This window comes from Dama dama, chromosome 15 (genome assembly GCF_033118175.1).
Source record: "Dama dama isolate Ldn47 chromosome 15, ASM3311817v1, whole genome shotgun sequence".
NCBI lineage: Eukaryota > Metazoa > Chordata > Mammalia > Artiodactyla > Cervidae > Dama > Dama dama.
Window position 1 is genome coordinate 14,877,050 of NC_083695.1, and position 23,770 is coordinate 14,900,819.

The 23,770-nt window shown below is 64.6% G+C and overlaps 7 non-coding genes across 7 annotated transcripts; all 7 read left to right on the plus strand.

Moving 5' to 3' along the window:
- The first annotated feature begins 1,077 nt into the window (after window positions 1-1,077).
- Window positions 1,078-1,196, plus strand: LOC133070895 (5S ribosomal RNA). The gene has a single exon (XR_009696287.1). It is a non-coding gene; the product is annotated as a 5S ribosomal RNA (ribosomal RNA).
- A 3,486-nt stretch (window positions 1,197-4,682) lies between these two features.
- Window positions 4,683-4,801, plus strand: LOC133070906 (5S ribosomal RNA). The gene has a single exon (XR_009696296.1). It is a non-coding gene; the product is annotated as a 5S ribosomal RNA (ribosomal RNA).
- Window positions 4,802-8,307: 3,506 nt separating this feature from the next.
- LOC133070920 (5S ribosomal RNA) lies at window positions 8,308-8,426 on the plus strand. The gene has a single exon (XR_009696307.1). It is a non-coding gene; the product is annotated as a 5S ribosomal RNA (ribosomal RNA).
- A 3,438-nt stretch (window positions 8,427-11,864) lies between these two features.
- Window positions 11,865-11,983, plus strand: LOC133070923 (5S ribosomal RNA). Its single transcript, XR_009696310.1, has one exon. It is a non-coding gene; the product is annotated as a 5S ribosomal RNA (ribosomal RNA).
- Window positions 11,984-15,421: 3,438 nt separating this feature from the next.
- LOC133070924 (5S ribosomal RNA) lies at window positions 15,422-15,540 on the plus strand. The gene has a single exon (XR_009696311.1). It is a non-coding gene; the product is annotated as a 5S ribosomal RNA (ribosomal RNA).
- Window positions 15,541-19,026: 3,486 nt separating this feature from the next.
- LOC133070925 (5S ribosomal RNA) lies at window positions 19,027-19,145 on the plus strand. Its single transcript, XR_009696312.1, has one exon. It is a non-coding gene; the product is annotated as a 5S ribosomal RNA (ribosomal RNA).
- Window positions 19,146-22,639: 3,494 nt separating this feature from the next.
- On the plus strand, window positions 22,640-22,758 carry LOC133070926 (5S ribosomal RNA). The gene has a single exon (XR_009696313.1). It is a non-coding gene; the product is annotated as a 5S ribosomal RNA (ribosomal RNA).
- Window positions 22,759-23,770: the final 1,012 nt, after the last annotated feature.

Consider the following 23,770-nt stretch of genomic DNA (forward strand, 5'->3'; position numbering starts at 1 on the left):
CCCAGGGCACCGCGTCCAGCTGGGGCCCGGGGCCCAAGGCTGACGCCCCCTCCCTTGGGAAAGCTGCTTCTTCCGCCTGGGGTCTCTCTGAGGTGGGTCAGGGACTGTGCCACTGTGTCTGTCTCGGATCGGATGCCATCCTCTCTCCCGTGTCTGCCTCCCGTTTTCTCTCCGTCAGTCGCTGTGTCTCCCTCTGTGTGTGTGTGTGTGTGTGTGTGTGTGTGTGTGTGTGTCTGCGCGCGGGGGCCCGTCTGTCTGTCCGCCTGCCTCTCCCTCTCGCCGTCTTCGAGTCTGTCTCTGAACCTCCGTCTCTTTCTGCCTCTGCGTCTCCTGACACCCGGCCTCCCGTCCCTTCCTCTGGCCCCGGCCTCTCACAGGTTGCTGGGGCCCTGGCTCTGGCTGACGAGCCTGCGCCGGCCGGCTTGTCTCACTTGGCGTGGGTGCGTGCGAGTGTCTTGTGTGTCTGTCCGTGTGCCTGCCTGTCGGCCGTCTGCTCTCTCAGGACGGTCCTGTGCTTGGCGGGCGGCGTGGGGGCAAGTGGGGCCTCGATAGGGCGAAGGGGCGGGGCTGACGCGCTCCTGTCGGCCGCGCTGCTGGCTCCCGGTGGGTTTGGGCACCGGGCAGGTGCGGGGCAGGATGGGCGCTCAGGGCCCCAGCTGGGCTGCGCAGGAGGTTCAGAGGCCCGCGGGCGGCGGGCAGCGGCGGGCCCGGAAGCCAGAGACCTCCGGGGCAAGCTGGCCCTGTGCAGCGAACGGGATGGGGCTGGGGGCGCCGCCCAGCGGGGGCGGGCCTGCAGAGGCCCGGGGTGGGAGAGCGCCGAGACCTCCGCGCCCCTCCCGCCCCCGCACGCACGCACGGTGATGGGGAGCGGGGGCGGGGCGGCGTCGGCAGGCCGCCGGGCTGCCGGCCCTGGCCGGCCGGAGTCCGGTGGCGGGTCGTCCGGCTCAGGTACAGCGCGCGGCCCGTGGAGAGGTGCGGCCGGCTGACCCGCCCGGCAGGCAGGTCACAGCGAAAGGGAGGCGCGGCGCGGCGCGGCGCGGCGCGGGGCTCTTAGGGCGCTTGGAGGCAGCCGCCTCCGTCTACGGCCATACCACCCTGAACGCGCCCGATCTCGTCTGATCTCGGAAGCTAAGCAGGGTCGGGCCTGGTTAGTACTTGGATGGGAGACCGCCTGGGAATACCGGGTGCTGTAGGCTTTTTGCCTCCCCTCTCCTTTAGCCCCCGCCCCCACTCCCGCCCCACACCTCCCCCAGCCCCACCCGTGGCGTGGCCTGCACCGCAAGCCGCCCCCCACCCCCACCCCTGGCCCCTCGCACCCCACCGCGCTCACAGCCGTCGGTCGCCTGCCTTCCAGCCGGCGGCCCTCGCAGGCAGCAGCGGCGTCCCATCTCTTGGATCCCCGCGGCCCCAGCCCCTCCCCGGGTGGATGCCCCGGGCCTGGGGGGCGGGGGTCCGACGCCCGGCTGCCTCTGCGCGGCCCGAGAGCCCCTCCGCTTTCGGCTTCCAAAAAACCAGATGACCTTCCGGTCTCCGTCTGGGGCTCGCTAGGCAAGCCTCAGGTAATCCTGGGGACTGCCCCACGCCCCAGCCCCACCCGCAACCGTAGTGCCATCCTCGCACGCGACTGCGCGTGCTCTCCCGCGGGCGCACACACACACACACACACACACACACACACACAAAGACACACACACCCCCACCTTCACCCACACACCCACCCTGCCGCCGAGACGTGTCAGGAGACAGAAACCACAGGTAAGGGAGATGGAGAAAGAGGGAGAGAGAAACAGCAAGAGGACCACACAGGCTTCCCAACCCTCGGCCTCCACACCCTCGGCCCTCCATTCTGGGTATCCCCCCGGACCCCAGTCGGCCCGCCCACACCCTTGCCCCCTGACACACTCGCACACACACTCTCACACACTCACCCTCTGGCCTTTGGGCGGGGGCTGGGTCTTGCCTTAGGTAGCCAAGCTGAAGGGGACCTTTGAGACCTCGGCTGCCAAGACGTCTTGGGGACCCCACGGGGCTCTGCCAGCCCCAGGGCACCGCGTCCAGCTGGGGCCCGGGGCCCAAGGCTGACGCCCCCTCCCTTGGGAAAGCTGCTTCTTCCGCCTGGTCTCTCTCGGAGGTGGGTCAGGGACTGTGCCACTGTGTCTGTCTCGGATCGGATGCCATCCTCTCTCCCGTGTCTGCCTCCCGTTTTCTGTCCGTCAGTCGCTGTGTCTCCGTGTGTGTGTGTGTGTGTGTGTGTGTGGTGTTGGGTCACAGGGTGTGAAGCTCTCTGTGTGTGTTTGTGTGTGTGTGTGTGTGTGTGTGTGTGTGTGGTGTTGGATCAGAGTGCGGGAAACTGCGTTGCCTAGAACAGAGTTTAGTTGTCAATGAAGGAGATGTAGAGCCAGAATGGGCTTCCCAGGTGGTGCTAGCAGTAAAGAACCTGTCTGCCCATGCAGGGAATGAAGGAGATGTGGGTTTGATACCTGGGTTGGGAAGATCCCCTGGAGGACGGCATGACAACCTACTTCAGTATGCTTGCCTGGAGGATCCTACAGTAAGAGGAGCCTGGCGGGCTACAGCCCATGGGGTCACAGTCAGGCAGGACTGAAGCAACGTGGCACCCAAGCATGCACACAGAGGCAGAGTATGAAGGATCTTGATTCTGGGCAGAAGGTTAATATCTCATTGTGGGTTCTCAGGCAGAGAAGCAGCAGCAAGGCAGTCACAGCCTTCTGAGAGAAGAACAGGTAAGACAGAGGGTTAAATTTAGAGGCGGTTTGTAAGTGGGCAGTGACAGCAATGCTTAAAACCAATAACGTCCACGTGTTAACTCCTTGACTCCAGAATCCACAAAACCGGGTCCTCCTGTGCACGTATTATAGGAAGCACTTGAAGACAACAAGGACTTGGTGCTTACCAAGCTCGTAGAGGACGGAATTGCTTTTGCCTTTCCAAGAGCATTAGCGCCTGTGCAGACATAGGTTCCTTCACTTTCAAGGGAAAGGTTCTGCAACAAAAGGGATCCATTGAAAAGCAAGGAAATACTGTCACTCAGAGATTCTCCTACCATCAAGCAAGTAACATTAGGATGAGGCACACCATCGGAATAAAAACAGATATGACCCGAACGCCCTCAAGCCGAAGCCTATCTTCCAGCCAACAGGGCCTTTGGCCAGCCGGCCAGCCAGTCAGCGGGCATGGCGGGTAGCAGCGTGCCAACTTTTGGATCGCCACGGCCATAGCCCCTCTGCGGGAGGATGACCGGGGCCCCGACTCCCAACGCAGACCTGGGTTGCCTCCAAGAGGCCGGAGGGCCACTCCGCATTCGGATTGCAAGAAACAAGATGACCGTCCGGTATGCTTGGACCCCCCTACATGATATGCAACCCCCCAGCTCCACACCCTTCCCCCTCCATTCTGGGTATCCCACCCCCCCGGACCCCAGTCGGCCCGCCCACACCCTTGCCCCCTGACACTCTCAAACACACACTCACACTCTCATCCTCTGGCCTTTGGGCGGGGGCTGGGTCTTCCCTTATTAGGTAGCCAAGCGGAAGGGGACCTTTGAGACCTCGGCTGCCAAGACGTCTTGGGGACCCCACGGGGCTCTGCCAGCCCCAGGGCACCGCGTCCAGCTGGGGCCCGGGGCCCAAGGCTGACGCCCCCTCCCTTGGGAAAGCTGCTTCTTCCGCCTGGGGTCTCTCTGAGGTGGGTCAGGGACTGTGCCACTGTGTCTGTCTCGGATCGGATGCCATCCTCTCTCCCGTGTCTGCCTCCCGTTTTCTCTCCGTCAGTCGCTGTGTCTCCCTCTGTGTGTGTGTGTGTGTGTGTGTGTGTGTGTCTGCGCGCGGGGGCCCGTCTGTCTGTCCGCCTGCCTCTCCCTCTCGCCGTCTTCGAGTCTGTCTCTGAACCTCCGTCTCTTTCTGCCTCTGCGTCTCCTGACACCCGGCCTCCCGTCCCTTCCTCTGGCCCCGGCCTCTCACAGGTTGCTGGGGCCCTGGCTCTGGCTGACGAGCCTGCGCCGGCCGGCTTGTCTCACTTGGCGTGGGTGCGTGCGAGTGTCTTGTGTGTCTGTCCGTGTGCCTGCCTGTCGGCCGTCTGCTCTCTCAGGACGGTCCTGTGCTTGGCGGGCGGCGTGGGGGCAAGTGGGGCCTCGATAGGGCGAAGGGGCGGGGCTGACGCGCTCCTGTCGGCCGCGCTGCTGGCTCCCGGTGGGTTTGGGCACCGGGCAGGTGCGGGGCAGGATGGGCGCTCAGGGCCCCAGCTGGGCTGCGCAGGAGGTTCAGAGGCCCGCGGGCGGCGGGCAGCGGCGGGCCCGGAAGCCAGAGACCTCCGGGGCAAGCTGGCCCTGTGCAGCGAACGGGATGGGGCTGGGGGCGCCGCCCAGCGGGGGCGGGCCTGCAGAGGCCCGGGGTGGGAGAGCGCCGAGACCTCCGCGCCCCTCCCGCCCCCGCACGCACGCACGGTGATGGGGAGCGGGGGCGGGGCGGCGTCGGCCGGCCGCCGGGCTGCCGGCCCTGGCCGGCCGGAGTCCGGTGGCGGGTCGTCCGGCTCAGGTACAGCGCGCGGCCCGTGGAGAGGTGCGGCCGGCTGACCCGCCCGGCAGGCAGGTCACAGCGAAAGGGAGGCGCGGCGCGGCGCGGCGCGGCGCGGGGCTCTTAGGGCGCTTGGAGGCAGCCGCCTCCGTCTACGGCCATACCACCCTGAACGCGCCCGATCTCGTCTGATCTCGGAAGCTAAGCAGGGTCGGGCCTGGTTAGTACTTGGATGGGAGACCGCCTGGGAATACCGGGTGCTGTAGGCTTTTTGCCTCCCCTCTCCTTTAGCCCCCGCCCCCACTCCCGCCCCACACCTCCCCCAGCCCCACCCGTGGCGTGGCCTGCACCGCAAGCCGCCCCCCACCCCCACCCCTGGCCCCTCGCACCCCACCGCGCTCACAGCCGTCGGTCGCCTGCCTTCCAGCCGGCGGCCCTCGCAGGCAGCAGCGGCGTCCCATCTCTTGGATCCCCGCGGCCCCAGCCCCTCCCCGGGTGGATGCCCCGGGCCTGGGGGGCGGGGGTCCGACGCCCGGCTGCCTCTGCGCGGCCCGAGAGCCCCTCCGCTTTCGGCTTCCAAAAAACCAGATGACCTTCCGGTCTCCGTCTGGGGCTCGCTAGGCAAGCCTCAGGTAATCCTGGGGACTGCCCCACGCCCCAGCCCCACCCGCAACCGTAGTGCCATCCTCGCACGCGACTGCGAGTGCTCTCCCGCGGGCGCACACACACACACACACACACACACACACACACACAAAGACACACACACCCCCACCTTCACCCACACACCCACCCTGCCGCCGAGACGTGTCAGGAGACAGAAACCACAGGTAAGGGAGATGGAGAAAGAGGGAGAGAGAAACAGCAAGAGGACCACACAGGCTTCCCAACCCTCGGCCTCCACACCCTCGGCCCTCCATTCTGGGTATCCCCCCGGACCCCAGTCGGCCCGCCCACACCCTTGCCCCCTGACACACTCGCACACACACTCTCACACACTCACCCTCTGGCCTTTGGGCGGGGGCTGGGTCTTGCCTTAGGTAGCCAAGCTGAAGGGGACCTTTGAGACCTCGGCTGCCAAGACGTCTTGGGGACCCCACGGGGCTCTGCCAGCCCCAGGGCACCGCGTCCAGCTGGGGCCCGGGGCCCAAGGCTGACGCCCCCTCCCTTGGGAAAGCTGCTTCTTCCGCCTGGTCTCTCTCGGAGGTGGGTCAGGGACTGTGCCACTGTGTCTGTCTCGGATCGGATGCCATCCTCTCTCCCGTGTCTGCCTCCCGTTTTCTGTCCGTCAGTCGCTGTGTCTCCGTGTGTGTGTGTGTGTGTGTGTGTGTGTGTGTGTGGTGTTGGGTCACAGGGTGTGAAGCTCTGTGTGTGTGTGTGTGTGTGTGTGTGTGTGTGTGTGTGTGTGGTGTTGGATCAGAGTGCGGGAAACTGCGTTGCCTAGAACAGAGTTTAGTTGTCAATGAAGGAGATGTAGAGCCAGAATGGGCTTCCCAGGTGGTGCTAGCAGTAAAGAACCTGTCTGCCCATGCAGGGAATGAAGGAGATGTGGGTTTGATACCTGGGTTGGGAAGATCCCCTGGAGGACGGCATGACAACCTACTTCAGTATGCTTGCCTGGAGGATCCTACAGTAAGAGGAGCCTGGCGGGCTACAGCCCATGGGGTCACAGTCAGGCAGGACTGAAGCAACGTGGCACCCAAGCATGCACACAGAGGCAGAGTATGAAGGATCTTGATTCTGGGCAGAAGGTTAATATCTCATTGTGGGTTCTCAGGCAGAGAAGCAGCAGCAAGGCAGTCACAGCCTTCTGAGAGAAGAACAGGTAAGACAGAGGGTTAAATTTAGAGGCGGTTTGTAAGTGGGCAGTGACAGCAATGCTTAAAACCAATAACGTCCACGTGTTAACTCCTTGACTCCAGAATCCACAAAACCGGGTCCTCCTGTGCACGTATTATAGGAAGCACTTGAAGACAACAAGGACTTGGTGCTTACCAAGCTCGTAGAGGACGGAATTGCTTTTGCCTTTCCAAGAGCATTAGCGCCTGTGCAGACATAGGTTCCTTCACTTTCAAGGGAAAGGTTCTGCAACAAAAGGGATCCATTGAAAAGCAAGGAAATACTGTCACTCAGAGATTCTCCTACCATCAAGCAAGTAACATTAGGATGAGGCACACCATCGGAATAAAAACAGATATGACCCGAACGCCCTCAAGCCGAAGCCTATCTTCCAGCCAACAGGGCCTTTGGCCAGCCGGCCAGCCAGTCAGCGGGCATGGCGGGTAGCAGCGTGCCAACTTTTGGATCGCCACGGCCATAGCCCCTCTGCGGGAGGATGACCGGGGCCCCGACTCCCAACGCAGACCTGGGTTGCCTCCAAGAGGCCGGAGGGCCACTCCGCATTCGGATTGCAAGAAACAAGATGACCGTCCGGTATGCTTGGACCCCCCTACATGATATGCAACCCCCCAGCTCCACACCCTTCCCCCTCCATTCTGGGTATCCCACCCCCCCGGACCCCAGTCGGCCCGCCCACACCCTTGCCCCCTGACACTCTCAAACACACACTCACACTCTCATCCTCTGGCCTTTGGGCGGGGGCTGGGTCTTCCCTTATTAGGTAGCCAAGCGGAAGGGGACCTTTGAGACCTCGGCTGCCAAGACGTCTTGGGGACCCCACGGGGCTCTGCCAGCCCCAGGGCACCGCGTCCAGCTGGGGCCCGGGGCCCAAGGCTGACGCCCCCTCCCTTGGGAAAGCTGCTTCTTCCGCCTGGGGTCTCTCTGAGGTGGGTCAGGGACTGTGCCACTGTGTCTGTCTCGGATCGGATGCCATCCTCTCTCCCGTGTCTGCCTCCCGTTTTCTCTCCGTCAGTCGCTGTGTCTCCCTCTGTGTGTGTGTGTGTGTGTGTGTGTGTGTGTGTGTGTGTGTGTCTGCGCGCGGGGGCCCGTCTGTCTGTCCGCCTGCCTCTCCCTCTCGCCGTCTTCGAGTCTGTCTCTGAACCTCCGTCTCTTTCTGCCTCTGCGTCTCCTGACACCCGGCCTCCCGTCCCTTCCTCTGGCCCCGGCCTCTCACAGGTTGCTGGGGCCCTGGCTCTGGCTGACGAGCCTGCGCCGGCCGGCTTGTCTCACTTGGCGTGGGTGCGTGCGAGTGTCTTGTGTGTCTGTCCGTGTGCCTGCCTGTCGGCCGTCTGCTCTCTCAGGACGGTCCTGTGCTTGGCGGGCGGCGTGGGGGCAAGTGGGGCCTCGATAGGGCGAAGGGGCGGGGCTGACGCGCTCCTGTCGGCCGCGCTGCTGGCTCCCGGTGGGTTTGGGCACCGGGCAGGTGCGGGGCAGGATGGGCGCTCAGGGCCCCAGCTGGGCTGCGCAGGAGGTTCAGAGGCCCGCGGGCGGCGGGCAGCGGCGGGCCCGGAAGCCAGAGACCTCCGGGGCAAGCTGGCCCTGTGCAGCGAACGGGATGGGGCTGGGGGCGCCGCCCAGCGGGGGCGGGCCTGCAGAGGCCCGGGGTGGGAGAGCGCCGAGACCTCCGCGCCCCTCCCGCCCCCGCACGCACGCACGGTGATGGGGAGCGGGGGCGGGGCGGCGTCGGCCGGCCGCCGGGCTGCCGGCCCTGGCCGGCCGGAGTCCGGTGGCGGGTCGTCCGGCTCAGGTACAGCGCGCGGCCCGTGGAGAGGTGCGGCCGGCTGACCCGCCCGGCAGGCAGGTCACAGCGAAAGGGAGGCGCGGCGCGGCGCGGCGCGGCGCGGGGCTCTTAGGGCGCTTGGAGGCAGCCGCCTCCGTCTACGGCCATACCACCCTGAACGCGCCCGATCTCGTCTGATCTCGGAAGCTAAGCAGGGTCGGGCCTGGTTAGTACTTGGATGGGAGACCGCCTGGGAATACCGGGTGCTGTAGGCTTTTTGCCTCCCCTCTCCTTTAGCCCCCGCCCCCACTCCCGCCCCACACCTCCCCCAGCCCCACCCGTGGCGTGGCCTGCACCGCAAGCCGCCCCCCACCCCCACCCCTGGCCCCTCGCACCCCACCGCGCTCACAGCCGTCGGTCGCCTGCCTTCCAGCCGGCGGCCCTCGCAGGCAGCAGCGGCGTCCCATCTCTTGGATCCCCGCGGCCCCAGCCCCTCCCCGGGTGGATGCCCCGGGCCTGGGGGGCGGGGGTCCGACGCCCGGCTGCCTCTGCGCGGCCCGAGAGCCCCTCCGCTTTCGGCTTCCAAAAAACCAGATGACCTTCCGGTCTCCGTCTGGGGCTCGCTAGGCAAGCCTCAGGTAATCCTGGGGACTGCCCCACGCCCCAGCCCCACCCGCAACCGTAGTGCCATCCTCGCACGCGACTGCGCGTGCTCTCCCGCGGGCGCACACACACACACACACACACACACACACACACACACACACAAAGACACACACACCCCCACCTTCACCCACACACCCACCCTGCCGCCGAGACGTGTCAGGAGACAGAAACCACAGGTAAGGGAGATGGAGAAAGAGGGAGAGAGAAACAGCAAGAGGACCACACAGGCTTCCCAACCCTCGGCCTCCACACCCTCGGCCCTCCATTCTGGGTATCCCCCCGGACCCCAGTCGGCCCGCCCACACCCTTGCCCCCTGACACACTCGCACACACACTCTCACACACTCACCCTCTGGCCTTTGGGCGGGGGCTGGGTCTTGCCTTAGGTGGCCAAGCTGAAGGGGACCTTTGAGACCTCGGCTGCCAAGACGTCTTGGGGACCCCACGGGGCTCTGCCAGCCCCAGGGCACCGCGTCCAGCTGGGGCCCGGGGCCCAAGGCTGACGCCCCCTCCCTTGGGAAAGCTGCTTCTTCCGCCTGGTCTCTCTCGGAGGTGGGTCAGGGACTGTGCCACTGTGTCTGTCTCGGATCGGATGCCATCCTCTCTCCCGTGTCTGCCTCCCGTTTTCTGTCCGTCAGTCGCTGTGTCTCCGTGTGTGTGTGTGTGTGTGTGTGTGTGTGGTGTTGGATCAGAGTGCGGGAAACTGCGTTGCCTAGAACAGAGTTTAGTTGTCAATGAAGGAGATGTAGAGCCAGAATGGGCTTCCCAGGTGGTGCTAGCAGTAAAGAACCTGTCTGCCCATGCAGGGAATGAAGGAGATGTGGGTTTGATACCTGGGTTGGGAAGATCCCCTGGAGGACGGCATGACAACCTACTTCAGTATGCTTGCCTGGAGGATCCTACAGTAAGAGGAGCCTGGCGGGCTACAGCCCATGGGGTCACAGTCAGGCAGGACTGAAGCAACGTGGCACCCAAGCATGCACACAGAGGCAGAGTATGAAGGATCTTGATTCTGGGCAGAAGGTTAATATCTCATTGTGGGTTCTCAGGCAGAGAAGCAGCAGCAAGGCAGTCACAGCCTTCTGAGAGAAGAACAGGTAAGACAGAGGGTTAAATTTAGAGGCGGTTTGTAAGTGGGCAGTGACAGCAATGCTTAAAACCAATAACGTCCACGTGTTAACTCCTTGACTCCAGAATCCACAAAACCGGGTCCTCCTGTGCACGTATTATAGGAAGCACTTGAAGACAACAAGGACTTGGTGCTTACCAAGCTCGTAGAGGACGGAATTGCTTTTGCCTTTCCAAGAGCATTAGCGCCTGTGCAGACATAGGTTCCTTCACTTTCAAGGGAAAGGTTCTGCAACAAAAGGGATCCATTGAAAAGCAAGGAAATACTGTCACTCAGAGATTCTCCTACCATCAAGCAAGTAACATTAGGATGAGGCACACCATCGGAATAAAAACAGATATGACCCGAACGCCCTCAAGCCGAAGCCTATCTTCCAGCCAACAGGGCCTTTGGCCAGCCGGCCAGCCAGTCAGCGGGCATGGCGGGTAGCAGCGTGCCAACTTTTGGATCGCCACGGCCATAGCCCCTCTGCGGGAGGATGACCGGGGCCCCGACTCCCAACGCAGACCTGGGTTGCCTCCAAGAGGCCGGAGGGCCACTCCGCATTCGGATTGCAAGAAACAAGATGACCGTCCGGTATGCTTGGACCCCCCTACATGATATGCAACCCCCCAGCTCCACACCCTTCCCCCTCCATTCTGGGTATCCCACCCCCCCGGACCCCAGTCGGCCCGCCCACACCCTTGCCCCCTGACACTCTCAAACACACACTCACACTCTCATCCTCTGGCCTTTGGGCGGGGGCTGGGTCTTCCCTTATTAGGTAGCCAAGCGGAAGGGGACCTTTGAGACCTCGGCTGCCAAGACGTCTTGGGGACCCCACGGGGCTCTGCCAGCCCCAGGGCACCGCGTCCAGCTGGGGCCCGGGGCCCAAGGCTGACGCCCCCTCCCTTGGGAAAGCTGCTTCTTCCGCCTGGGGTCTCTCTGAGGTGGGTCAGGGACTGTGCCACTGTGTCTGTCTCGGATCGGATGCCATCCTCTCTCCCGTGTCTGCCTCCCGTTTTCTCTCCGTCAGTCGCTGTGTCTCCCTCTGTGTGTGTGTGTGTGTGTGTGTGTGTGTGTGTGTGTGTGTGTCTGCGCGCGGGGGCCCGTCTGTCTGTCCGCCTGCCTCTCCCTCTCGCCGTCTTCGAGTCTGTCTCTGAACCTCCGTCTCTTTCTGCCTCTGCGTCTCCTGACACCCGGCCTCCCGTCCCTTCCTCTGGCCCCGGCCTCTCACAGGTTGCTGGGGCCCTGGCTCTGGCTGACGAGCCTGCGCCGGCCGGCTTGTCTCACTTGGCGTGGGTGCGTGCGAGTGTCTTGTGTGTCTGTCCGTGTGCCTGCCTGTCGGCCGTCTGCTCTCTCAGGACGGTCCTGTGCTTGGCGGGCGGCGTGGGGGCAAGTGGGGCCTCGATAGGGCGAAGGGGCGGGGCTGACGCGCTCCTGTCGGCCGCGCTGCTGGCTCCCGGTGGGTTTGGGCACCGGGCAGGTGCGGGGCAGGATGGGCGCTCAGGGCCCCAGCTGGGCTGCGCAGGAGGTTCAGAGGCCCGCGGGCGGCGGGCAGCGGCGGGCCCGGAAGCCAGAGACCTCCGGGGCAAGCTGGCCCTGTGCAGCGAACGGGATGGGGCTGGGGGCGCCGCCCAGCGGGGGCGGGCCTGCAGAGGCCCGGGGTGGGAGAGCGCCGAGACCTCCGCGCCCCTCCCGCCCCCGCACGCACGCACGGTGATGGGGAGCGGGGGCGGGGCGGCGTCGGCCGGCCGCCGGGCTGCCGGCCCTGGCCGGCCGGAGTCCGGTGGCGGGTCGTCCGGCTCAGGTACAGCGCGCGGCCCGTGGAGAGGTGCGGCCGGCTGACCCGCCCGGCAGGCAGGTCACAGCGAAAGGGAGGCGCGGCGCGGCGCGGCGCGGCGCGGGGCTCTTAGGGCGCTTGGAGGCAGCCGCCTCCGTCTACGGCCATACCACCCTGAACGCGCCCGATCTCGTCTGATCTCGGAAGCTAAGCAGGGTCGGGCCTGGTTAGTACTTGGATGGGAGACCGCCTGGGAATACCGGGTGCTGTAGGCTTTTTGCCTCCCCTCTCCTTTAGCCCCCGCCCCCACTCCCGCCCCACACCTCCCCCAGCCCCACCCGTGGCGTGGCCTGCACCGCAAGCCGCCCCCCACCCCCACCCCTGGCCCCTCGCACCCCACCGCGCTCACAGCCGTCGGTCGCCTGCCTTCCAGCCGGCGGCCCTCGCAGGCAGCAGCGGCGTCCCATCTCTTGGATCCCCGCGGCCCCAGCCCCTCCCCGGGTGGATGCCCCGGGCCTGGGGGGCGGGGGTCCGACGCCCGGCTGCCTCTGCGCGGCCCGAGAGCCCCTCCGCTTTCGGCTTCCAAAAAACCAGATGACCTTCCGGTCTCCGTCTGGGGCTCGCTAGGCAAGCCTCAGGTAATCCTGGGGACTGCCCCACGCCCCAGCCCCACCCGCAACCGTAGTGCCATCCTCGCACGCGACTGCGCGTGCTCTCCCGCGGGCGCACACACACACACACACACACACACACACACACACACACACAAAGACACACACACCCCCACCTTCACCCACACACCCACCCTGCCGCCGAGACGTGTCAGGAGACAGAAACCACAGGTAAGGGAGATGGAGAAAGAGGGAGAGAGAAACAGCAAGAGGACCACACAGGCTTCCCAACCCTCGGCCTCCACACCCTCGGCCCTCCATTCTGGGTATCCCCCCGGACCCCAGTCGGCCCGCCCACACCCTTGCCCCCTGACACACTCGCACACACACTCTCACACACTCACCCTCTGGCCTTTGGGCGGGGGCTGGGTCTTGCCTTAGGTGGCCAAGCTGAAGGGGACCTTTGAGACCTCGGCTGCCAAGACGTCTTGGGGACCCCACGGGGCTCTGCCAGCCCCAGGGCACCGCGTCCAGCTGGGGCCCGGGGCCCAAGGCTGACGCCCCCTCCCTTGGGAAAGCTGCTTCTTCCGCCTGGTCTCTCTCGGAGGTGGGTCAGGGACTGTGCCACTGTGTCTGTCTCGGATCGGATGCCATCCTCTCTCCCGTGTCTGCCTCCCGTTTTCTGTCCGTCAGTCGCTGTGTCTCCGTGTGTGTGTGTGTGTGTGTGTGTGTGTGGTGTTGGATCAGAGTGCGGGAAACTGCGTTGCCTAGAACAGAGTTTAGTTGTCAATGAAGGAGATGTAGAGCCAGAATGGGCTTCCCAGGTGGTGCTAGCAGTAAAGAACCTGTCTGCCCATGCAGGGAATGAAGGAGATGTGGGTTTGATACCTGGGTTGGGAAGATCCCCTGGAGGACGGCATGACAACCTACTTCAGTATGCTTGCCTGGAGGATCCTACAGTAAGAGGAGCCTGGCGGGCTACAGCCCATGGGGTCACAGTCAGGCAGGACTGAAGCAACGTGGCACCCAAGCATGCACACAGAGGCAGAGTATGAAGGATCTTGATTCTGGGCAGAAGGTTAATATCTCATTGTGGGTTCTCAGGCAGAGAAGCAGCAGCAAGGCAGTCACAGCCTTCTGAGAGAAGAACAGGTAAGACAGAGGGTTAAATTTAGAGGCGGTTTGTAAGTGGGCAGTGACAGCAATGCTTAAAACCAATAACGTCCACGTGTTAACTCCTTGACTCCAGAATCCACAAAACCGGGTCCTCCTGTGCACGTATTATAGGAAGCACTTGAAGACAACAAGGACTTGGTGCTTACCAAGCTCGTAGAGGACGGAATTGCTTTTGCCTTTCCAAGAGCATTAGCGCCTGTGCAGACATAGGTTCCTTCACTTTCAAGGGAAAGGTTCTGCAACAAAAGGGATCCATTGAAAAGCAAGGAAATACTGTCACTCAGAGATTCTCCTACCATCAAGCAAGTAACATTAGGATGAGGCACACCATCGGAATAAAAACAGATATGACCCGAACGCCCTCAAGCCGAAGCCTATCTTCCAGCCAACAGGGCCTTTGGCCAGCCGGCCAGCCAGTCAGCGGGCATGGCGGGTAGCAGCGTGCCAACTTTTGGATCGCCACGGCCATAGCCCCTCTGCGGGAGGATGACCGGGGCCCCGACTCCCAACGCAGACCTGGGTTGCCTCCAAGAGGCCGGAGGGCCACTCCGCATTCGGATTGCAAGAAACAAGATGACCGTCCGGTATGCTTGGACCCCCCTACATGATATGCAACCCCCCAGCTCCACACCCTTCCCCCTCCATTCTGGGTATCCCACCCCCCCGGACCCCAGTCGGCCCGCCCACACCCTTGCCCCCTGACACTCTCAAACACACACTCACACTCTCATCCTCTGGCCTTTGGGCGGGGGCTGGGTCTTCCCTTATTAGGTAGCCAAGCGGAAGGGGACCTTTGAGACCTCGGCTGCCAAGACGTCTTGGGGACCCCACGGGGCTCTGCCAGCCCCAGGGCACCGCGTCCAGCTGGGGCCCGGGGCCCAAGGCTGACGCCCCCTCCCTTGGGAAAGCTGCTTCTTCCGCCTGGGGTCTCTCTGAGGTGGGTCAGGGACTGTGCCACTGTGTCTGTCTCGGATCGGATGCCATCCTCTCTCCCGTGTCTGCCTCCCGTTTTCTCTCCGTCAGTCGCTGTGTCTCCCTCTGTGTGTGTGTGTGTGTGTGTGTGTGTGTGTGTGTGTGTGTGTCTGCGCGCGGGGGCCCGTCTGTCTGTCCGCCTGCCTCTCCCTCTCGCCGTCTTCGAGTCTGTCTCTGAACCTCCGTCTCTTTCTGCCTCTGCGTCTCCTGACACCCGGCCTCCCGTCCCTTCCTCTGGCCCCGGCCTCTCACAGGTTGCTGGGGCCCTGGCTCTGGCTGACGAGCCTGCGCCGGCCGGCTTGTCTCACTTGGCGTGGGTGCGTGCGAGTGTCTTGTGTGTCTGTCCGTGTGCCTGCCTGTCGGCCGTCTGCTCTCTCAGGACGGTCCTGTGCTTGGCGGGCGGCGTGGGGGCAAGTGGGGCCTCGATAGGGCGAAGGGGCGGGGCTGACGCGCTCCTGTCGGCCGCGCTGCTGGCTCCCGGTGGGTTTGGGCACCGGGCAGGTGCGGGGCAGGATGGGCGCTCAGGGCCCCAGCTGGGCTGCGCAGGAGGTTCAGAGGCCCGCGGGCGGCGGGCAGCGGCGGGCCCGGAAGCCAGAGACCTCCGGGGCAAGCTGGCCCTGTGCAGCGAACGGGATGGGGCTGGGGGCGCCGCCCAGCGGGGGCGGGCCTGCAGAGGCCCGGGGTGGGAGAGCGCCGAGACCTCCGCGCCCCTCCCGCCCCCGCACGCACGCACGGTGATGGGGAGCGGGGGCGGGGCGGCGTCGGCCGGCCGCCGGGCTGCCGGCCCTGGCCGGCCGGAGTCCGGTGGCGGGTCGTCCGGCTCAGGTACAGCGCGCGGCCCGTGGAGAGGTGCGGCCGGCTGACCCGCCCGGCAGGCAGGTCACAGCGAAAGGGAGGCGCGGCGCGGCGCGGCGCGGCGCGGGGCTCTTAGGGCGCTTGGAGGCAGCCGCCTCCGTCTACGGCCATACCACCCTGAACGCGCCCGATCTCGTCTGATCTCGGAAGCTAAGCAGGGTCGGGCCTGGTTAGTACTTGGATGGGAGACCGCCTGGGAATACCGGGTGCTGTAGGCTTTTTGCCTCCCCTCTCCTTTAGCCCCCGCCCCCACTCCCGCCCCACACCTCCCCCAGCCCCACCCGTGGCGTGGCCTGCACCGCAAGCCGCCCCCCACCCCCACCCCTGGCCCCTCGCACCCCACCGCGCTCACAGCCGTCGGTCGCCTGCCTTCCAGCCGGCGGCCCTCGCAGGCAGCAGCGGCGTCCCATCTCTTGGATCCCCGCGGCCCCAGCCCCTCCCCGGGTGGATGCCCCGGGCCTGGGGGGCGGGGGTCCGACGCCCGGCTGCCTCTGCGCGGCCCGAGAGCCCCTCCGCTTTCGGCTTCCAAAAAACCAGATGACCTTCCGGTCTCCGTCTGGGGCTCGCTAGGCAAGCCTCAGGTAATCCTGGGGACTGCCCCACGCCCCAGCCCCACCCGCAACCGTAGTGCCATCCTCGCACGCGACTGCGCGTGCTCTCCCGCGGGCGCACACACACACACACACACACACACACACACACAAAGACACACACACCCCCACCTTCACCCACACACCCACCCTGCCGCCGAGACGTGTCAGGAGACAGAAACCACAGGTAAGGGAGATGGAGAAAGAGGGAGAGAGAAACAGCAAGAGGACCACACAGGCTTCCCAACCCTCGGCCTCCACACCCTCGGCCCTCCATTCTGGGTATCCCCCCGGACCCCAGTCGGCCCGCCCACACCCTTGCCCCCTGACACACTCGCACACACACTCTCACACACTCACCCTCTGGCCTTTGGGCGGGGGCTGGGTCTTGCCTTAGGTAGCCAAGCTGAAGGGGACCTTTGAGACCTCGGCTGCCAAGACGTCTTGGGGACCCCACGGGGCTCTGCCAGCCCCAGGGCACCGCGTCCAGCTGGGGCCCGGGGCCCAAGGCTGACGCCCCCTCCCTTGGGAAAGCTGCTTCTTCCGCCTGGTCTCTCTCGGAGGTGGGTCAGGGACTGTGCCACTGTGTCTGTCTCGGATCGGATGCCATCCTCTCTCCCGTGTCTGCCTCCCGTTTTCTGTCCGTCAGTCGCTGTGTCTCCGTGTGTGTGTGTGTGTGTGTGTGTGTGGTGTTGGGTCACAGGGTGTGAAGCTCTCTGTGTGTGTTTGTGTGTGTGTGTGTGTGTGTGTGTGTGTGTGGTGTTGGATCAGAGTGCGGGAAACTGCGTTGCCTAGAACAGAGTTTAGTTGTCAATGAAGGAGATGTAGAGCCAGAATGGGCTTCCCAGGTGGTGCTAGCAGTAAAGAACCTGTCTGCCCATGCAGGGAATGAAGGAGATGTGGGTTTGATACCTGGGTTGGGAAGATCCCCTGGAGGACGGCATGACAACCTACTTCAGTATGCTTGCCTGGAGGATCCTACAGTAAGAGGAGCCTGGCGGGCTACAGCCCATGGGGTCACAGTCAGGCAGGACTGAAGCAACGTGGCACCCAAGCATGCACACAGAGGCAGAGTATGAAGGATCTTGATTCTGGGCAGAAGGTTAATATCTCATTGTGGGTTCTCAGGCAGAGAAGCAGCAGCAAGGCAGTCACAGCCTTCTGAGAGAAGAACAGGTAAGACAGAGGGTTAAATTTAGAGGCGGTTTGTAAGTGGGCAGTGACAGCAATGCTTAAAACCAATAACGTCCACGTGTTAACTCCTTGACTCCAGAATCCACAAAACCGGGTCCTCCTGTGCACGTATTATAGGAAGCACTTGAAGACAACAAGGACTTGGTGCTTACCAAGCTCGTAGAGGACGGAATTGCTTTTGCCTTTCCAAGAGCATTAGCGCCTGTGCAGACATAGGTTCCTTCACTTTCAAGGGAAAGGTTCTGCAACAAAAGGGATCCATTGAAAAGCAAGGAAATACTGTCACTCAGAGATTCTCCTACCATCAAGCAAGTAACATTAGGATGAGGCACACCATCGGAATAAAAACAGATATGACCCGAACGCCCTCAAGCCGAAGCCTATCTTCCAGCCAACAGGGCCTTTGGCCAGCCGGCCAGCCAGTCAGCGGGCATGGCGGGTAGCAGCGTGCCAACTTTTGGATCGCCACGGCCATAGCCCCTCTGCGGGAGGATGACCGGGGCCCCGACTCCCAACGCAGACCTGGGTTGCCTCCAAGAGGCCGGAGGGCCACTCCGCATTCGGATTGCAAGAAACAAGATGACCGTCCGGTATGCTTGGACCCCCCTACATGATATGCAACCCCCCAGCTCCACACCCTTCCCCCTCCATTCTGGGTATCCCACCCCCCCGGACCCCAGTCGGCCCGCCCACACCCTTGCCCCCTGACACTCTCAAACACACACTCACACTCTCATCCTCTGGCCTTTGGGCGGGGGCTGGGTCTTCCCTTATTAGGTAGCCAAGCGGAAGGGGACCTTTGAGACCTCGGCTGCCAAGACGTCTTGGGGACCCCACGGGGCTCTGCCAGCCCCAGGGCACCGCGTCCAGCTGGGGCCCGGGGCCCAAGGCTGACGCCCCCTCCCTTGGGAAAGCTGCTTCTTCCGCCTGGGGTCTCTCTGAGGTGGGTCAGGGACTGTGCCACTGTGTCTGTCTCGGATCGGATGCCATCCTCTCTCCCGTGTCTGCCTCCCGTTTTCTCTCCGTCAGTCGCTGTGTCTCCCTCTGTGTGTGTGTGTGTGTGTGTGTGTGTGTGTCTGCGCGCGGGGGCCCGTCTGTCTGTCCGCCTGCCTCTCCCTCTCGCCGTCTTCGAGTCTGTCTCTGAACCTCCGTCTCTTTCTGCCTCTGCGTCTCCTGACACCCGGCCTCCCGTCCCTTCCTCTGGCCCCGGCCTCTCACAGGTTGCTGGGGCCCTGGCTCTGGCTGACGAGCCTGCGCCGGCCGGCTTGTCTCACTTGGCGTGGGTGCGTGCGAGTGTCTTGTGTGTCTGTCCGTGTGCCTGCCTGTCGGCCGTCTGCTCTCTCAGGACGGTCCTGTGCTTGGCGGGCGGCGTGGGGGCAAGTGGGGCCTCGATAGGGCGAAGGGGCGGGGCTGACGCGCTCCTGTCGGCCGCGCTGCTGGCTCCCGGTGGGTTTGGGCACCGGGCAGGTGCGGGGCAGGATGGGCGCTCAGGGCCCCAGCTGGGCTGCGCAGGAGGTTCAGAGGCCCGCGGGCGGCGGGCAGCGGCGGGCCCGGAAGCCAGAGACCTCCGGGGCAAGCTGGCCCTGTGCAGCGAACGGGATGGGGCTGGGGGCGCCGCCCAGCGGGGGCGGGCCTGCAGAGGCCCGGGGTGGGAGAGCGCCGAGACCTCCGCGCCCCTCCCGCCCCCGCACGCACGCACGGTGATGGGGAGCGGGGGCGGGGCGGCGTCGGCCGGCCGCCGGGCTGCCGGCCCTGGCCGGCCGGAGTCCGGTGGCGGGTCGTCCGGCTCAGGTACAGCGCGCGGCCCGTGGAGAGGTGCGGCCGGCTGACCCGCCCGGCAGGCAGGTCACAGCGAAAGGGAGGCGCGGCGCGGCGCGGCGCGGCGCGGGGCTCTTAGGGCGCTTGGAGGCAGCCGCCTCCGTCTACGGCCATACCACCCTGAACGCGCCCGATCTCGTCTGATCTCGGAAGCTAAGCAGGGTCGGGCCTGGTTAGTACTTGGATGGGAGACCGCCTGGGAATACCGGGTGCTGTAGGCTTTTTGCCTCCCCTCTCCTTTAGCCCCCGCCCCCACTCCCGCCCCACACCTCCCCCAGCCCCACCCGTGGCGTGGCCTGCACCGCAAGCCGCCCCCCACCCCCACCCCTGGCCCCTCGCACCCCACCGCGCTCACAGCCGTCGGTCGCCTGCCTTCCAGCCGGCGGCCCTCGCAGGCAGCAGCGGCGTCCCATCTCTTGGATCCCCGCGGCCCCAGCCCCTCCCCGGGTGGATGCCCCGGGCCTGGGGGGCGGGGGTCCGACGCCCGGCTGCCTCTGCGCGGCCCGAGAGCCCCTCCGCTTTCGGCTTCCAAAAAACCAGATGACCTTCCGGTCTCCGTCTGGGGCTCGCTAGGCAAGCCTCAGGTAATCCTGGGGACTGCCCCACGCCCCAGCCCCACCCGCAACCGTAGTGCCATCCTCGCACGCGACTGCGAGTGCTCTCCCGCGGGCGCACACACACACACACACACACACACACACACACACAAAGACACACACACCCCCACCTTCACCCACACACCCACCCTGCCGCCGAGACGTGTCAGGAGACAGAAACCACAGGTAAGGGAGATGGAGAAAGAGGGAGAGAGAAACAGCAAGAGGACCACACAGGCTTCCCAACCCTCGGCCTCCACACCCTCGGCCCTCCATTCTGGGTATCCCCCCGGACCCCAGTCGGCCCGCCCACACCCTTGCCCCCTGACACACTCGCACACACACTCTCACACACTCACCCTCTGGCCTTTGGGCGGGGGCTGGGTCTTGCCTTAGGTAGCCAAGCTGAAGGGGACCTTTGAGACCTCGGCTGCCAAGACGTCTTGGGGACCCCACGGGGCTCTGCCAGCCCCAGGGCACCGCGTCCAGCTGGGGCCCGGGGCCCAAGGCTGACGCCCCCTCCCTTGGGAAAGCTGCTTCTTCCGCCTGGTCTCTCTCGGAGGTGGGTCAGGGACTGTGCCACTGTGTCTGTCTCGGATCGGATGCCATCCTCTCTCCCGTGTCTGCCTCCCGTTTTCTGTCCGTCAGTCGCTGTGTCTCCGTGTGTGTGTGTGTGTGTGTGTGTGTGTGTGTGTGGTGTTGGGTCACAGGGTGTGAAGCTCTGTGTGTGTGTGTGTGTGTGTGTGTGTGTGTGTGTGTGTGTGGTGTTGGATCAGAGTGCGGGAAACTGCGTTGCCTAGAACAGAGTTTAGTTGTCAATGAAGGAGATGTAGAGCCAGAATGGGCTTCCCAGGTGGTGCTAGCAGTAAAGAACCTGTCTGCCCATGCAGGGAATGAAGGAGATGTGGGTTTGATACCTGGGTTGGGAAGATCCCCTGGAGGACGGCATGACAACCTACTTCAGTATGCTTGCCTGGAGGATCCTACAGTAAGAGGAGCCTGGCGGGCTACAGCCCATGGGGTCACAGTCAGGCAGGACTGAAGCAACGTGGCACCCAAGCATGCACACAGAGGCAGAGTATGAAGGATCTTGATTCTGGGCAGAAGGTTAATATCTCATTGTGGGTTCTCAGGCAGAGAAGCAGCAGCAAGGCAGTCACAGCCTTCTGAGAGAAGAACAGGTAAGACAGAGGGTTAAATTTAGAGGCGGTTTGTAAGTGGGCAGTGACAGCAATGCTTAAAACCAATAACGTCCACGTGTTAACTCCTTGACTCCAGAATCCACAAAACCGGGTCCTCCTGTGCACGTATTATAGGAAGCACTTGAAGACAACAAGGACTTGGTGCTTACCAAGCTCGTAGAGGACGGAATTGCTTTTGCCTTTCCAAGAGCATTAGCGCCTGTGCAGACATAGGTTCCTTCACTTTCAAGGGAAAGGTTCTGCAACAAAAGGGATCCATTGAAAAGCAAGGAAATACTGTCACTCAGAGATTCTCCTACCATCAAGCAAGTAACATTAGGATGAGGCACACCATCGGAATAAAAACAGATATGACCCGAACGCCCTCAAGCCGAAGCCTATCTTCCAGCCAACAGGGCCTTTGGCCAGCCGGCCAGCCAGTCAGCGGGCATGGCGGGTAGCAGCGTGCCAACTTTTGGATCGCCACGGCCATAGCCCCTCTGCGGGAGGATGACCGGGGCCCCGACTCCCAACGCAGACCTGGGTTGCCTCCAAGAGGCCGGAGGGCCACTCCGCATTCGGATTGCAAGAAACAAGATGACCGTCCGGTATGCTTGGACCCCCCTACATGATATGCAACCCCCCAGCTCCACACCCTTCCCCCTCCATTCTGGGTATCCCACCCCCCCGGACCCCAGTCGGCCCGCCCACACCCTTGCCCCCTGACACTCTCAAACACACACTCACACTCTCATCCTCTGGCCTTTGGGCGGGGGCTGGGTCTTCCCTTATTAGGTAGCCAAGCGGAAGGGGACCTTTGAGACCTCGGCTGCCAAGACGTCTTGGGGACCCCACGGGGCTCTGCCAGCCCCAGGGCACCGCGTCCAGCTGGGGCCCGGGGCCCAAGGCTGACGCCCCCTCCCTTGGGAAAGCTGCTTCTTCCGCCTGGGGTCTCTCTGAGGTGGGTCAGGGACTGTGCCACTGTGTCTGTCTCGGATCGGATGCCATCCTCTCTCCCGTGTCTGCCTCCCGTTTTCTCTCCGTCAGTCGCTGTGTCTCCCTCTGTGTGTGTGTGTGTGTGTGTGTGTGTGTGTCTGCGCGCGGGGGCCGGTCTGTCTGTCCGCCTGCCTCTCCCTCTCGCCGTCTTCGAGTCTGTCTCTGAACCTCCGTGTCTTTCTGCCTCTGCGTCTCCTGACACCCGGCCTCCCGTCCCTTCCTCTGGCCCCGGCCTCTCACAGGTTGCTGGGGCCCTGGCTCTGGCTGACGAGCCTGCGCCGGCCGGCTTGTCTCACTTGGCGTGGGTGCGTGCGAGTGTCTTGTGTGTCTGTCCGTGTGCCTGCCTGTCGGCCGTCTGCTCTCTCAGGACGGTCCTGTGCTTGGCGGGCGGCGTGGGGGCAAGTGGGGCCTCGATAGGGCGAAGGGGCGGGGCTGACGCGCTCCTGTCGGCCGCGCTGCTGGCTCCCGGTGGGTTTGGGCACCGGGCAGGTGCGGGGCAGGATGGGCGCTCAGGGCCCCAGCTGGGCTGCGCAGGAGGTTCAGAGGCCCGCGGGCGGCGGGCAGCGGCGGGCCCGGAAGCCAGAGACCTCCGGGGCAAGCTGGCCCTGTGCAGCGAACGGGATGGGGCTGGGGGCGCCGCCCAGCGGGGGCGGGCCTGCAGAGGCCCGGGGTGGGAGAGCGCCGAGACCTCCGCGCCCCTCCCGCCCCCGCACGCACGCACGGTGATGGGGAGCGGGGGCGGGGCGGCGTCGGCAGGCCGCCGGGCTGCCGGCCCTGGCCGGCCGGAGTCCGGTGGCGGGTCGTCCGGCTCAGGTACAGCGCGCGGCCCGTGGAGAGGTGCGGCCGGCTGACCCGCCCGGCAGGCAGGTCACAGCGAAAGGGAGGCGCGGCGCGGCGCGGCGCGGCGCGGGGCTCTTAGGGCGCTTGGAGGCAGCCGCCTCCGTCTACGGCCATACCACCCTGAACGCGCCCGATCTCGTCTGATCTCGGAAGCTAAGCAGGGTCGGGCCTGGTTAGTACTTGGATGGGAGACCGCCTGGGAATACCGGGTGCTGTAGGCTTTTTGCCTCCCCTCTCCTTTAGCCCCCGCCCCCACTCCCGCCCCACACCTCCCCCAGCCCCACCCGTGGCGTGGCCTGCACCGCAAGCCGCCCCCCACCCCCACCCCTGGCCCCTCGCACCCCACCGCGCTCACAGCCGTCGGTCGCCTGCCTTCCAGCCGGCGGCCCTCGCAGGCAGCAGCGGCGTCCCATCTCTTGGATCCCCGCGGCCCCAGCCCCTCCCCGGGTGGATGCCCCGGGCCTGGGGGGCGGGGGTCCGACGCCCGGCTGCCTCTGCGCGGCCCGAGAGCCCCTCCGCTTTCGGCTTCCAAAAAACCAGATGACCTTCCGGTCTCCGTCTGGGGCTCGCTAGGCAAGCCTCAGGTAATCCTGGGGACTGCCCCACGCCCCAGCCCCACCCGCAACCGTAGTGCCATCCTCGCACGCGACTGCGCGTGCTCTCCCGCGGGCGCACACACACACACACACACACACACACACACACACACAAAGACACACACACCCCCACCTTCACCCACACACCCACCCTGCCGCCGAGACGTGTCAGGAGACAGAAACCACAGGTAAGGGAGATGGAGAAAGAGGGAGAGAGAAACAGCAAGAGGACCACACAGGCTTCCCAACCCTCGGCCTCCACACCCTCAGCCCTCCATTCTGGGTATCCCCCCGGACCCCAGTCGGCCCGCCCACACCCTTGCCCCCTGACACACTCGCACACACACTCTCACACACTCACCCTCTGGCCTTTGGGCGGGGGCTGGGTCTTGCCTTAGGTAGCCAAGCTGAAGGGGACCTTTGAGACCTCGGCTGCCAAGACGTCTTGGGGACCCCACGGGGCTCTGCCAGCCCCAGGGCACCGCGTCCAGCTGGGGCCCGGGGCCCAAGGCTGACGCCCCCTCCCTTGGGAAAGCTGCTTCTTCCGCCTGGTCTCTCTCGGAGGTGGGTCAGGGACTGTGCCACTGTGTCTGTCTCGGATCGGATGCCATCCTCTCTCCCGTGTCTGCCTCCCGTT